Here is a 14,656-nt window from a genome sequence, read left to right as displayed (position 1 = left end):
CAACCATGTGTGATCAGGTCCAATACGAGGTGCGTGTCTCAAGGGGCGTCCTGAGCGGGTCCCTTTCCTCCCTGTGGGAGTAAATGTGCTTGCAGTGGCTGGCCCTGAGTTCCACAGTGTTTGTGCGTTAGTCCTGAAGGGAAAGGCTCTAATGTGGTGGGAGAAGCTGTGAGGGGGGCCTGGCCAGAGCTCCAGGGTGAAAGCCCCCTAACCCAGTGGTAGTCGCATGGAGCCCTGGTGGGGTTCCCATCGATACCCACAGGGAAAAGCTCTAAAGGGGCCCTGCTAAAGCTCCAGAGTGGCAGGCGGTGGGAGGAGGGGGTCCTGGCCTTGGGCACCTGTCTCACGTCTGGGTTGACTGTCTCCAAGCCGGTGGTGATTGTGGGGAGCCCTGTCCCTCCCCGGAGGGTAAAGCTCTAATGTGGTGGGAGAAGCTCTAAGGTGGCCCGAGCCAGAGCTCCAGGGTGGCCGGCGCTGCTGCCCCTACTGGCCTTGGGTGCCAGTCTTGTGCGTGTGGGTCGAAAGTCCCCAAGCCTTGCGTCAGTCGTGGGGAGCCCCGGAGGGAGAAGCTCTAAAGGAGCCCTGCTAAAGCTCCAGGCTGGCTGGGGAGGTGCTGATCCCCACCCCAAGCACCCAGCCTGTCCCTCCCCAGAGGGATAAGCTCTGAGGTGGATGAAAAACCACTTAGGACTAAGGTGGCCTGGCCAGAGCTCAAGTATGACGATTGGTGCTGGCCCATGCCTTTGGGCACCTGCCGGTACCCTGACCTTTGTCAGGCAGGGGTGTGGGGGGCAAAGGCCCTTCCCTTCCAGTCCCATTGGAATGCATTGACCTACCAGATGGCCGCTCTCTGAGCCCAGCCGTCTGGTCATTGGCCAGAGGAATGTCTGCAAGGACCAGACGGCTGGGCTGCTCTGGAAGTCCCAATGGGCGTCAGTTTTAAATTTTTCTCCAGTTGGGTCTATAAGGAGCCCGACCTCTTTTGCTGTCACTCTGGATACACAGATGACAAAGCTTAATCACCTTCCTCTGGATTACTATAGACTGGGTGAGAGGGACCCTGTCTGCACTCCTCTTGGTTTTCGCTGCCCAACCCGGGCTCCATGGTGAAACCACAGCACCTCCCCAGGCCAGGCGGGGGGCGTGCCCCAGCAGAGACTAGCCTGCTGGGGGTGCTCTTCAGAGCACTCCATGGGATCGATTTGGTGTACTTAGTCCGTCTAGGGTTGGACTACTTGGCCAGCCTCGGCTGTTTCAAGTAATTTGCTTCCACCCACCTTGGGACCATGACTGGTGTGGGCGGCTCTAGAGCAAAGGCCGAGCAACCCGGCAACTCCACAGTGGTCAGATCAGACGGGATCCCCTCGCAAGCCACGATGCGGCCCCTCCACCAAGCACGTTTCTCCAGCAGTTCGGAACGCATGTTGGCTGTTGGCTGCTGACCCCCTCTGTCGCCATACCAGTGGCAGCGTGCTGGCGAACCCCCCTACTGGTTCAAGTTGTGCCTGGGCCTGGCTTCTCCCTCCCACCCACCCTGTGGCATGGCAGACCCGGCCGCCGGTGCCCGCGTGACCAACCTGTCCACCCGACCCGCACACGTCTAGGGATGCTCTTTGGCGCTAGTGTCCTGCAGACAGCCTCCAGCAGGTGCGGCTACCTTGTTGATCCTGCCAGTAGCATATGCGTATCTCAAAGATTAAGCCATGCATTTGTAAGTACAAACGGCTGGTACAGTGAAACTGCAAATGGCTAATTAAATCAGTTATGATTCCTTTGATCGCTCCATCTGTTACTTGGATAACTGTGGTAATTCTAGAGCTAATACATGCCGATGGGCGCAGACCTCGCGGGGTGCGTGCATTTATCAGACCAAGACCAATCCGGGCTTGCCCGGCCGCTCTGGTGACAGGCCGATCGCACATTAATATGACTGCGACAATGCATTCAGGATGTCTGCCCTATCAACTTTCGATGATACTTTCTGTGCCTACCATGGTGACCGCGGGTAATGGGGAATCAGGGTTCGATTCTGGAGAGGAAGCCTGAGAAACGCCTGCCACATCAAGGAATGCAGCAGGCGCCCAAATTACCCAATCCCGACTCCGGGAAGTAGTGACGAAAAATAACAATACAGGACTCTTTCGAGGCACTGTAATTGGAATAAGTACACTTTAAATCCTTACACGAGTACCCATCGGAGGGCAAGTCTGGTGCCAGCAGCCGCGGTAATTCCAGCTCCAATAGCATATATTAAAATTTCTGCAGTTAAAAAGCTCGTAGTTGGATCTTGGGATCGAGCTGGCGGACCGCCACGAGGTGAGCTACCACTGCCTGTCCCAGCCCCTGCCTCTTGGCGCCCCTTGATGCTCTTGATTGGTTGTCCTGGGGGTCTGAAGCGTTTACTTGGAAAAAAGTACAGTGTTCAAAGCAGGCCGGTCGCCTGAATACTTGAGTTAGGAATAATGGAATAGGACACTGGTTCTATTTTGTTGTTTTTCGGAACTGGTGCCGTTATTAAGAGGGACGGCCGGGGGCATTCGTATTGTGCCGCTAGAGGTGACATTCTTGCACCAGCGCAAGACGAACCAAAGTCAGAGCATTAGCCAATAGTGTTTTCATTAATCTACTGTCGTAGTTCCAAACATAAACTATGCCGATTAGTGATGTGGCGGTGTTATTCCCATGACCCGCCGAGCAGCTTCCGGGAAACCAAAGTCTTTGGGTTCTGGGGGGGGGGGAGAGTATGGTTGCAAAGCTGAAACTTAAAGGAATTGATGGAAGGGCACCACCTGGAGTGGATCCTGCGTCTTGAAACCTCACCCGGCCCGGACACGGAAAAGATTGCCAGATTGATTGCTCTTTCTCGATTCTGTGGGTGGTGGTGCATGGCCATTCTTAGTTGGTGGAGCGATTTGTCTGGTTAAATCCGATAACGAACAAGACTCCTTCTTGAGAATGTTCGGTGCACATGTGAGAGGTAAGTATACCCCTTGGAGCCCCCTTTCAGTTCATGCCATGTATCTGCTAATGCCATTCTGTTATGCTAGCCTGTAGTTTACTAGATTGGCCTTTAAATGTGGGTGTCCTGTCCGCGCTTCTGTCTGTGGATTGGCACCACGCCAAGTTAAAATCCCTTGTCAGTATTAGCTGGCTCGTTGCTAACTGGTCTAGCTTCTCCAAAACCCCCTGCAAGTATCCGTCCTGCCCTGAGTTGGGGGCATACACTGTGGCGATTGTGAGAGGCCACCCCCCATTGTAGCTGGACAAAGAGGAATCTACCTTCCTTGTCGGCTTTTGTGCCTATTACTTCGATGTCAGGTATGTGTCTAAACGCTATGAGGACCCCTCAAACTTTGCTCTTGTCGTTGGCCTGCAGAACCTGGGGTACCCTCTCAACTTCATTCTGTGTCTGTCTTGCTTACGGATATGGATCTCCTGGAGCATCACAATGTCGGGCTTGGTATCCTGGAGGAGGTTCTCCAGTTTCCGTCTCTTTAGTCGGTGTGTTTAGTCCTCTAACATTGAGTTTTTGTGTTTGGATCCCTTGTCTGCTACCCATACCCTGTTATGTCCTGAGAGTAACCATGTCGAAGCGATCCCCCTCGATTTAAGCCCCCCACCCTCCCTCTTGCCCCCTCCGGCGGGACTCGGCTCAACTTCCCCAGGCCGTAACATTGCCCCCTCCAGCTGAACGCGGCTCAACTTCCCCAGTCCGTAACGTCGTCCTAGGTTGCTGGATCTCGTTCCCATCCCAGAGAATAACTGTGTGGGAAGAGCCATTCCTCTGCTCTCCCCTGTTTCCAAGATCTGTCACCTCCCGTCTCCTGGAGCCGACCCTTAGGCTGACATTCCCTGTGTAACTCCACCGGGTCTTAACCCTTGTCTCGTGATCCGCTGTTAAGTGGACAGCCTATTCAGCCTGGGGCTTCGGTTGCTGCCCTCCTCCCCCGTCCCGCAATTGTTTGCATCATGTCTTTGACCTCTCTACTCATCTCCGCTCCCATGTCTTCTCTTGGTGGCCTTCATGTTCCGGCCTTCAATTATGTCCTCCCCCTGCATCCCCTTCTTCTTCAATATTCAGGATCTTGAGTCCCTCATCCAACGCAGTGATGTGGGGTTGGCCCCTTTCCCACTTGAAGACCATTCCAAAGGGGAATGTCCCCCTGGATCATATCTGGGCTTTGGTAAGGGCTTTGGTCACTGGGCCCATTTGCCTCCTCATTGTTAGTATGGATTTGGCCAGGTCCTGGAAAAGTTCTATGACTGCGCTGTTCACTTTTATCAGGGTTGCTTTCCTCGCCGCTTGGAGGGTCCATTTGTTTTGATCGTATCACTGTAAAGCCATTGCCACTTCTCTTGGCCTGGCCCCGGGTTCTTCTCACTGCAGACCTTCTATCTATGAGAATTTCTCCCCCAGCCATGTCCAGCAAATCTTTGAACATGTGCTGCATTGTTTCCCTGAGGTCGGCATCGCTCACACTTTCTGGCAGCCCCTTCACCCTGATGTTGGACCTTCTAGAGCGGTTCATCAAGTCCTTTGCTTGAAGCTCCAGGTTGTGTTTCTACCGCCTGCTGCTTTGCTAATACATCTGTCTTCCGGGTGTTTTCAGTGAGTTCTTGAATGGTGTTTTCATTTGTATCAATTCAACTGTTGACTTTGATTTCCTGCAGGGATTGTGCAAGTTCTGTGCGTATTAGGCTTAATTGTGTCAGAAGGGTAGCAGTCATTTGGTCACTGAATGCCTTAAAGCACTGTTGCAGCACCTTGCTCATGACCTCTTGCCCCTGTGGCAGCGTTGGGGGTTCCTCCGACTGCTGCCTCTCTGTCACCGCTGGATCCTCTTCCTCCGGGGCTTCCCCCTCATTTCTCCATAGCTTTTGGAGGGTCCCTTCCTATTTTCTTGAGATCTTGGCCCTTGAGGGGCCCTTTTTGGCCTCCTTGGCCTTGTTGTGCAACATTGCCTGGTGCTGGCGAATGCCTGCCTGCACCTTACTGTAGGGGGCTTCTCCCCAGGCCTCTGAGGTTCCTCCTGACCCCGGGGTATTGGCCAGTTGTTCTGTATGAAGGGGATGCTTCTCTCTCCCCCCAATGCGCAGCGTGGGTCTAGCTCCCCTTTAGAGCCTGGGTTGGTTGCCCCCTGGGGGCCGTGGGCTAGTACGCTCAAAGGTGAAAGTGGTCATGGTCACAGTGTCACACTGGCCCGGTGCCCAGGAGATTCTTGAATTTATTCCCAGGGTGCACCCATGCTCCCACTGCTCCTGAGCCTCTAAGTATGCTCTTGCACCCCTGGAGGTTCCTTCTCGGTTAATCTTGCATGGCAGGGTTAGTTTTCATAAGGGTGAGTGGTGGAGCGAAGAAGCGCTCTCCTGCGGAGTCTGGGGGTTGGGAGCATGCGCCTCCCCCACCCATCACCCCCGGGTTCCTTCCCAGGCCGTTAGTGGGGGGGATGCTGCAGGAGACTTAGGGCCTCATTACACGGTAGGCGGTGGACCAAGGTGCTGTTAGCACCTTGGTCCATGCCGGTAAAATACTGGCACCGCCTTGAAGGAAAGGGGAATTACCCCTGTATTCTAAGGTTGGCAGGGCGGTAATTCCCCTTCCCCCATTCCCCATTCCCATTTTTGCCCCATAGGGCATAATGGGAATGGGGAAGGTGCTAAGGCGGTAGGGGTTAACGGTCACCGGTACCATTACCGGTGACCGTTAACCCTTACCGCTGTCCGTGTAATGAGGCCCTTAGTGCTGTCACCCTTCTATTACTGCAGTTTGCCTCTGATGTTGCTGAATGCTATGGGCTTGGAGAAAACGAAACAGCCCAGAGTGACTACCCCTCTCTATATGCAGTAGAAGAAGGCTGGATAGATCTCGAAGAAAAAGATTTCTTGATCAATCAGTATCCAACCACCCCAGCCTTTTATATACTTCCGAAAATTCATAAAGATGACAAATGTCCACCTGGTAGACCGATAGTGGCCGCTATTAACTCTATTCTTGAGCCTTTGTCTATATATTCTGATTGGTTTCTGAGACCATTTATACCTAAAATGTTATCATATGTGAAAGACACCACTAGCATGATAAAAAAGCTGGAAAACATCTTATTGAATCCGCTCGATATTCTGGTCACTTTAGATGTGATAAGCTTGTATACTGATAAGCTTGTATACCAGTATCCCTCAAGGTGACTGTCTTAGAGTGATGGCCAAATACTTAGATAGCCGCACCACCACGCTCAATCGAGTTCCAACAGCATTCATTTTAGAATGCATTAGGTTAGCATTGACAGAATTCTTTTTTCTGTATAAAGACCATTATTACAACCAGTTAAAAGGGACAAGTATAGGAACTACATTTGCTCCAGATTTAGCGAATCTATACATGGATGACATTGAACAACAATTCATATATGGTTCGCTCAACCCTTATGCTACCTTTATCAAAAAGTGGCTACGATATATAGACGATATTTGTCTTATATGGAGTGGCACCTCTGATCAGCTTTCTCAGTTTTATAAGTGGTTGAATCTTCAAAATCCACACATCCAATTCACCATGCACACGGATCAACACAAAATTCCATTTCTAGACTTAGAAATACGAAAAACTACAAGTGGCAACATAGAGACTGCTTTATATAGGAAACCCACGGACAGAAATACATTACTGAACTATCAAAGTTTTCATCCTTTGAGCCTCAAAGAAGGCCTCCCTTATGGCCAATTTAAACTGTACAGATGTCGAAATGTATAAACAACACGGGAACAACTTAAAAAGCCGATTAAAAGACAGAGACTACCCTAAAACTACAATACACAGAGCATATAAAAGAGCGCTACACATGAATCGAGCCCTCACTTTAGAACCATCTCAGCGTCAACATGAGGAAGATAAAATCACGTGTGAGCACATGCAGTCCAATCAGCAATAACTTGAGAAAGATTATCCGTAAAAATTGGAAAATGTTATACACTGAAGATTTCAACCCCTCAGTACCAAGATTCGCATTCAAACGACAACAATATATCAAGGATAACTTAGTACACACATATCAGTACAATAAACAAATGAAGACCTCACAGACATCCCTTTGGGGATTACGCCCTGTAGTTGGTCACCATCGATGTGGACATTGTTCTGTGTGTGCGCAAACAGCCACTATGAAGGAAATCACTCTCTGTAACACTGTTGTTAATCTAAAAGACTTTACTAACTGTCTTACTCCCTGGGTAGTGTATGCTATTAAGTGCCCTTGTGATCTGGTATATATTGGCAAAACAATAAGGCCTGTACGCCAACGAATTAGCGAGCATAAATCCTGCATTCGCAACCAAGTAGAAAATAAACCACTAGTAGCCCACTTCTTGAAAAAACAACATAAATGCACTGACCTAATATGGTGTGTCATTCAATTCATCAAACCATCCCCTAGAAAAGGGAACAGAGATCAAACGCTGACTAGATGTGAGCAAAAGTGGATTTATAATCTCAAGACAGTGAAATATGGGTTAAATGTATCAGTTGAATGGAGTGCATTCCTTTGACATCTGGAATAGAGCGAGTAATTCTACAATGTTGTAGCCCTATCTTATATTCAGTCGCTTTTAAGATCGACCTTTGCCTAAACCAGTTTTAATCATTTATGGCTGCCCGATGGGAGGGCACATAAGATGGTCACGATCGTTGGCATACACTCTACCTACCACAGGTTTCCTAACATTAAGCTTTATGGGCAACTAAGGTTAAAGGTTTTCTCCGCCTTCCCTTTCCCTGTTACTTTCTTTAACAGGGGTCACCTTTTCCTAACAGGTGACATCTCTACGAGGTATGCTTACTCCAAACATAAATTTAGTCCGAAAGGACTTAAGTATGATTATAGAACTAGGGGCCCTATATATAATCTCTGTGCCTTTGCTAAACGGGATTCATTAATAAAAGCGGCAGTCCTTTGCATTCGCCACTGTATAGATAAATCTAAATATGGATTAATAGTCATTAAAGAGCCCATTGGTGGTTGGACACGTTTTTCTTGTATTTCTTTTTTCACAAGAATCAGTCACTTTTCTTACCAAGTGGCTATTTACACGCCCCTTTCTGAATTTTAGATCATTAGCATCTTCAGATTTTTGATGCAATTTTTTCCGCGCCACTAAGCCGGGCGCTTTCATTCTCCATGTCTAAGCGGTCACGTGTTTTTCACGTCTGCGCTTTCCGAGTCACCTGACCGATAAATAATGGTCCCGCCCCCTTTCTCAGCGTTACCGGCAACTTACACGCTGGACGGGCGCACGAGTGAGCAGCCGACGAACTGCAGGTAAGTGAATTGCCCCCGCTCCTGAGTACTCTTGTTCTAGTTATAGAATCTTGCAGACACGTGTTAAGCGTGCATTAATATCTTTATGGTTTTAAACACAGGGTCTTTGCCGGGCCTGCTACTGTTAAGCCTTTGTAGCCCTCTCTCGAGCTGTTGCTGCGGCTCACCAACATTGTTAACCTCGGGCGCAGCCCAACGTAAATAAATACGGTGAACTAGCACCTACAATGTCGAAACATCTGACAAGTGCCAGGCTTCTTATTCATGAGCCCCTGTCCTTTCTTGTGTTGCCGTTGCGGTGACACGCCGTGATTACCAACCTAGGGCACGAGAATAAGTAAACAAAGGGAGAAGTCCCCATTTTTAATTTAAGTGTTTGATTACACTCAAAATGAAGTCAACCAAATTAAATCGTTGCGTACAGCATGCTTGTTATCATGCTGTCTCAAACACCACATATTGAATGAAAAAATAGGAGAAGTGATGTCATTTTGAAATCACATCACTGATTTATTTTGCCTTTTTTTATAGGCAAAATTACAGATGAAATGTGCAGGACCAAGCTTGAATTCAAGACAGCTGTCCATGTTTAATCTTCTTTTTGAAGATTTTGAAGACTCCCCTACACAGAGGTGCCACCCGTAAGTGCTTAATTATTTTGGCTTACCAGAACTCTTCTTAGCATCGTAATGATGTATAGACGACTCAGTGTCTTTCCTGTGTTCCCTGTAAATAGGGTTCCTGCTCCTGGTACACAGAGCACAGTTCCAGCAGCCTCCACTCCATGTTCTTTAACCACTCATGCCGACCACAGGTGGGTGCATTATATAGGCGCAGTATACTAACATAACTGGCCATCACCCTGAGATTAGTCAGGTTGGGGAAGACTGGTTCAAAATGTAACATATGTATATTTATGTTTTTAGATTTGACAGGGGAAAGAAACTAATCTTCTCAATAAGCAAGATCGTCCTGAAGATGGCCGAATAACTATTTTATTGACCACCGCTGACCACGATGGTATTCTAAGAAAGGCCGAAACATATGTCGACTTATAGGAAAACCCAATGTGTTTTTTCCGGTGTCTCGCATATTGTAATTAACAATCATGCTTTAAATATATGTTAATTGTGGAACCCCGTACTTATACAATGCACTGAATGGTATGAAAGGTTTGCTGAATGCATGTCTGAATTTGTAATTGTCTTTTTTAACAAAAATACTTTAAAAAAAAAAGAGAATATTAAAAGAAATGTATACATTTGTAATCATGTATCCAGTCTAAAATAATTTGTTCCCTAACAGTTGTTGTTCCTGCTATATCAATAAACAGAGTTTTGTGCACCCTCACCTGTGTTTTGACAGGCCTAAGAGAGAGGGGTAGTCAGTCTGGGCTGTTTCCTTTTCTCCTGTAGAACCTCCCTTCCTCCAGTCCTGACCCCCCGAAAACAAAAAACTTTGGGAGTACCCATTTCTATAAATATGCTATGGGCTTGGGCCTTTGCCTGGGTCCGCGTATGCTGCTGGTCTCCTGCCGTAGGGGGTCCCCTTCCATATGTAGGTTATGATGCGCTGGGGCAGATGCTTTCATAAACCTCCATGTCTGTTGTTTGGGAGGGGAGTGTCTTGCGTGCGCCTGCTTCATGGCTGCCAACTCCCTTAATTATGCCTACTTACCCTGCGCCAGCTGGGGCGCCTCACAGCCCATGGAGGCCCTGTGCTGCGTGGTTCGTGGAGGCGCTGCGTGGAGCCAGGGTTGCTGTATGGGGCAGAGGCAGGCGCAGGATTTCAGGGGAGTAGTACTTGATCCCTCTCATTTGTAGCTGGGTGTCCGGGCTGCACCGGTTCTGCTGTATTTCTGCACTGCAGCGGTTGCGCCAGTGTGTCCCGGCAGGCACGCTGGTCCGGCAGCCTCGGCTGACCCCAGGTCGGCCGCTGCTATGTTGCCTTGGCTGAATGGGCACCCTGCGTCTTCTACACCACCCACGTGGATTCTCTGATCTCCTCCGGTTCGACTGCCAGTCCCCACACAAGCATCGCTGCTGGCGGTCTCAGGTCCACTAACTCTGCCCCCAAACGCTCCAGTTGGAGTTTTCTTGGGGACCGCTCAGTTCACGGGTTGTCCCCTTTGCTTTTGCTGCCCTGGGGTCTTGTAACGCTGCTTATTGCTCCTTTTTCAGGCGGCCGGGGAGGAGCGCGCTCCTCGCGGTGGGGTGGTCACGGGGGCCATCTTCTTATGAAGCTTTTTGAATCTTTCGTCTGCCCTTTCTTGAGTAATCTTTCTTCTTCCACACTTCTCAATCCATTTTTAGTCCAGGATGTGGCACAGAGGGGGTGCTGGTCTCCAACGTTGTGGCTTGGCTGCACGACTCGGGCAGCGTCGGTGCTTATTACTTGATTTATCTGCCGCATTTCATACCGTTGACCATGCCGCCTTGCTCATCTGGGCCGACCTTTCTGGTGCTGGTTTTTCCTGGTTTTCTTTGTTTCTGTCTAACCGAACAGTCAATTTCCATCCCCCCTTTTCACTCTGTACCGTCTGCCTTGAGATGTGGAGTCCGTCAGGTTTCCTCCATCTTCCAGGTTTTGTTTAAAACTCTTACCAAGCTTATCTGCTCTTATGGCTTCCACTGTTATTCTTAACAGATGACACAGATCCTGGTCCATTTAGATCTATCTTGTTGAGACAGCGACCAGATTTAGGGCCTGTCTCGAAGCTGTGGGTGCATGGATGTGTAATAGCTGGTTCAGGGGGAAAAAATGAGGTGTTGGTGGTGGGCCCTCCTTCCTCTACTGCCTTTTGGACCCCCTCTTTTTGGCCATCTTTAGGGGTAAATATTTTAGCTTTTCTGTCTGCGGAATCTCAGATAAGTCCAGTATGTCAAAGGGGCTATCTTCAACTGAAAACCCCATAGGAAGGTTCTTTGTTTACTCCTTTCTCAGTTACATGCCCCTGTGGTGTCCTTACTTGTTATGTCCTCCATGGACAACTGCAACGCCTTATTTCTGGCACAAACTGTCTACTTCTTATGGCACCTTCAGGTCCTGCATAACTCTGCAGCCAGAGTATCCACTTACACACCTAGTTGTGCTCACATTACTCCATGTGTGCACCATCTTCATTGGCTACCCATGGCCAAGCCCATTCAGTTCAAGGGCTAATGTCTAGTTCATCATGCCTTTTATGGAACTGAGGCAGAATATCTAGAGGCCAAATTCCTGCTCGACCTGCTCGACCACTCCGCTTGGTAAATGCCTGATATTAAATACTGACAAAACTGCCTTGTACATATAAATCCATTATACATCCATATAAAAGTGCTGTGTGCAAAATGCGTCATAACGTCAAAGCAGAACCATATTACTTCAAGGCAAATCGTAACTATAGGAAATGCCTGACTAAAGTGCAAAGAGTATAACGGATTCATTAAGTGCCAGGTGCGCTTGAGAAAAGTGTCAATTGTTTCTGAGTTCCTTCCACTCTAATCGCATTTTTAATTTTAGGCAGTGTGAGTTGCTTTTCTTGTTATTTTACCTCACTGTCATATAAATCCATATTTCGAGTGACATTTTTAACTTGGAAATGTTCTGAGACCTTTAGTTGTCTATAGTTTACCTGTACTTGTTCACACTACAGCACCATTATGAAAAGCAAATCATTTATAGATCGATAATTGCGTTACAAACCTCCGGCACTGTGTATCAGTGTGCCCCTGCTGAAAGTGTGAAGAGACGATATCTGTTGAGCCCTTACAGGAAATATTTTGAAAAAAGATTGTGAACATTTGCAATAATAACAGTTTACTTTTTCTGTTATCTAATTCTTGCAGCTGTTCATGTGCAGTTATGAGAACTGTTTTTCCATAAATGTTTCACTATTCAGCTTCTTTTTCTTCCAATCCCCCAGGTAAAGCTCGTTCACTCCAAATGGCTCCACCAATTTGATCTTTGGTTTGTATATGTATTATTTGTTGCTTTACAGTGTAAGCACTTGTCATAATAAAAAAACTTAAATTACCCAATTGTCTATTTCTTTTAGCTAATGTGTTATTTGTTATTAAACCCTTAACTGCCAATGCCCCACCCCCCCACGGCAAGCCCTTTTTTGGTAGTTTCGGTATGTCGCCATTCAATCCCTTGTAACTTTTTTTTTACATGTGATATCTCGCCCAAATTTGTCCCCCTTTCTTCCCACATGTAGGTGATCATAACGCCACCCAGGAATCCTAGTTTGCTGTATGGGGGGGGGGTGAGAGAAAATATCCAAAAAAGGAGCACGTTTTGTGTTTTTTCAGAAAATGTCAATAAAATGATGTACAAAGAAGCCTGTGGTTGTTTCCTTGTAAGAGCTAGGAACAAATGGTTTGCTTTGCTGAATTTGCCAATTTCTAGGCTTTCAAGAACCAAAAAAATAAGGTTACCATCAATTTTGTGAGAGCTATGCGAGTTTACCCTTTCCCCCCGACCCCAATAGTCCATGTGTGGACGGAATGGAAGAGGAGGGTAGGAAAGCTAAAAGGGAAGACAAAGGCATACATTTCTGAAAAGTAGCCAAACAATTCCAAGTTTAGGAAAGGGTGATTTGCGCAGTTCAGGCAACATCTGTAGGGAAAATGCCCATAGTTTGGGGAAAGATTTGAAAAATGACAGTTAAAAAAGGTATGTGCTGGACATGGTTGGACCTGTAAGGTAATGGCTTCTGTGAATATTGAGAAAAGCAATGCCCCGCTACATTCCCCTGACTTTTCCAGTTAGGAAATCACATAATTTTTGTTGGTTTCACAAAACAAGCAATACTAATAGCTAAAAACCGAGCCATAGTACGCAGGAATTTTATGCTGACGGCCCAAACAGACATACTTAGCATGTGTAAATATGGAAAATAAATGCGAGGAATGGCAAGCATACAATTTTTGAAAGAGCACAGGCAGACCTTTTTGAAGAGTAGGTGACTTGAGCAGGTTACAAAAGCATACAGTGCCTAAATCAGCAACTACATGTAGTTCACATTTGGGAAATTAAAGGGTTGTGTAACAAAGTGCAGTAGCAAATGTATAAAAGTGTTAAACCAAGAGAAAACAACAAATGTCCTACCTTCCCACATGTGTCCTGACGAAAACTGTACCTCATGTGTCGGTGCACCTAACTGGGGGCAAATGGAAAAGGCTAAACCACTGGTAACGCAAGTGTTTCAGGAGAGCAGACTCCCGTAGGAACCCACAGAGGTCTGACTTGCGCTAATTGCCCTAGAATTTATTACCCAAAAGCCCGGCAAAGTCTGAAATTTAGGGAAAATAAACACAATTTTCAGACATTTCCAACCTGGAAACTACTGAAACATACCGCCGACAACGCATGGCCTACCTTCCCACAGGTGTCTGGATGAAAACAGTACCTCATGTGTGGGTGTACCTACCTGGGTGAAAAAAAAAAAGTGTTGACCATCCCCAAGTCCAACGGCAGTCCCAAGGAGCACCAGCAGGGTCTCCATCCGTTCTCTGAGGGGAAATTCTGTAATGCTGACTAGCCTGAGCTCCAGGATGGTTGGGGATGATGTCCCCGGCCTTGGGTGATTCTACCATGTGGGTCCACCATCCCCAAGCGCAGTGGCACTCTCAGGGAGCCCTGACCGGATCCCTGACCTTTCCCAGAGGGAGAAGCTGTAACACAGGCCAGCCAGAGCTCCAGGATAGTTTGTTTCCGGCCTTGGGCAGCTGTCTCCCATATGGAGTGACCATCTCCAAGGGCAGCGGCTTTCCCAGGGAGGCCTGACAGGGTCACCTTCCCTGAGGGAGTGGGACCCTTCTGAGGCATCCTGGAACGGCTGGTGGGCTGCGGGACGGTCAACCCACATGGGAGACAGCCGCCCAAGGATGTGAGAGGATGGCCTCTTACAGCTTTCCCCCACCAGGAGCCCTGGCAGTGTGCCAATACCTCCACGAAGGGAAAAGCTGTAATGTAGCCAAGCCAAAACTCAAGGACGGCTGGAGGTGATGTCCCCAGCCTTCGGCATCTGCCTCCCATGTGAGTCCACCATCCCCAAGGGCAGTGGCAGCCGAAGGGGGCCCGGCAGGGTCCCCCTCACGGAGAGAAATGTTATAATGCAGGTCAGCCCAGAGCTCCAGGATGGTCAGGGGTGCTGTCCCTGGCGTTGGGTGGCTGTCCCTCGTGTGGTTTGACTGTCCACAAACCCAGCAACGGCTTCAGGGAGCCTCGGCAGAGTCCACGTCCTTCCCAGAGGGTGAATCTGCAACGAAACTCAGCCAGAGCTCCAGCGCGGTTGGGGGTGTTGTCCCTGGCCTTGAGCATTCATTTCCCATTTGGGTCTACCGTCCTCAAGCACA

Source organism: Ambystoma mexicanum, chromosome 1p (assembly GCF_040938575.1).
Source record: "Ambystoma mexicanum isolate Mex_15411 chromosome 1p, UKY_AmexF1_1, whole genome shotgun sequence".
Classification (NCBI taxonomy): Eukaryota; Metazoa; Chordata; class Amphibia; order Caudata; family Ambystomatidae; genus Ambystoma; species Ambystoma mexicanum.
The sequence above is the reverse complement of the archived record's forward strand: the minus strand, read 5'-3'. Positions refer to the sequence as shown.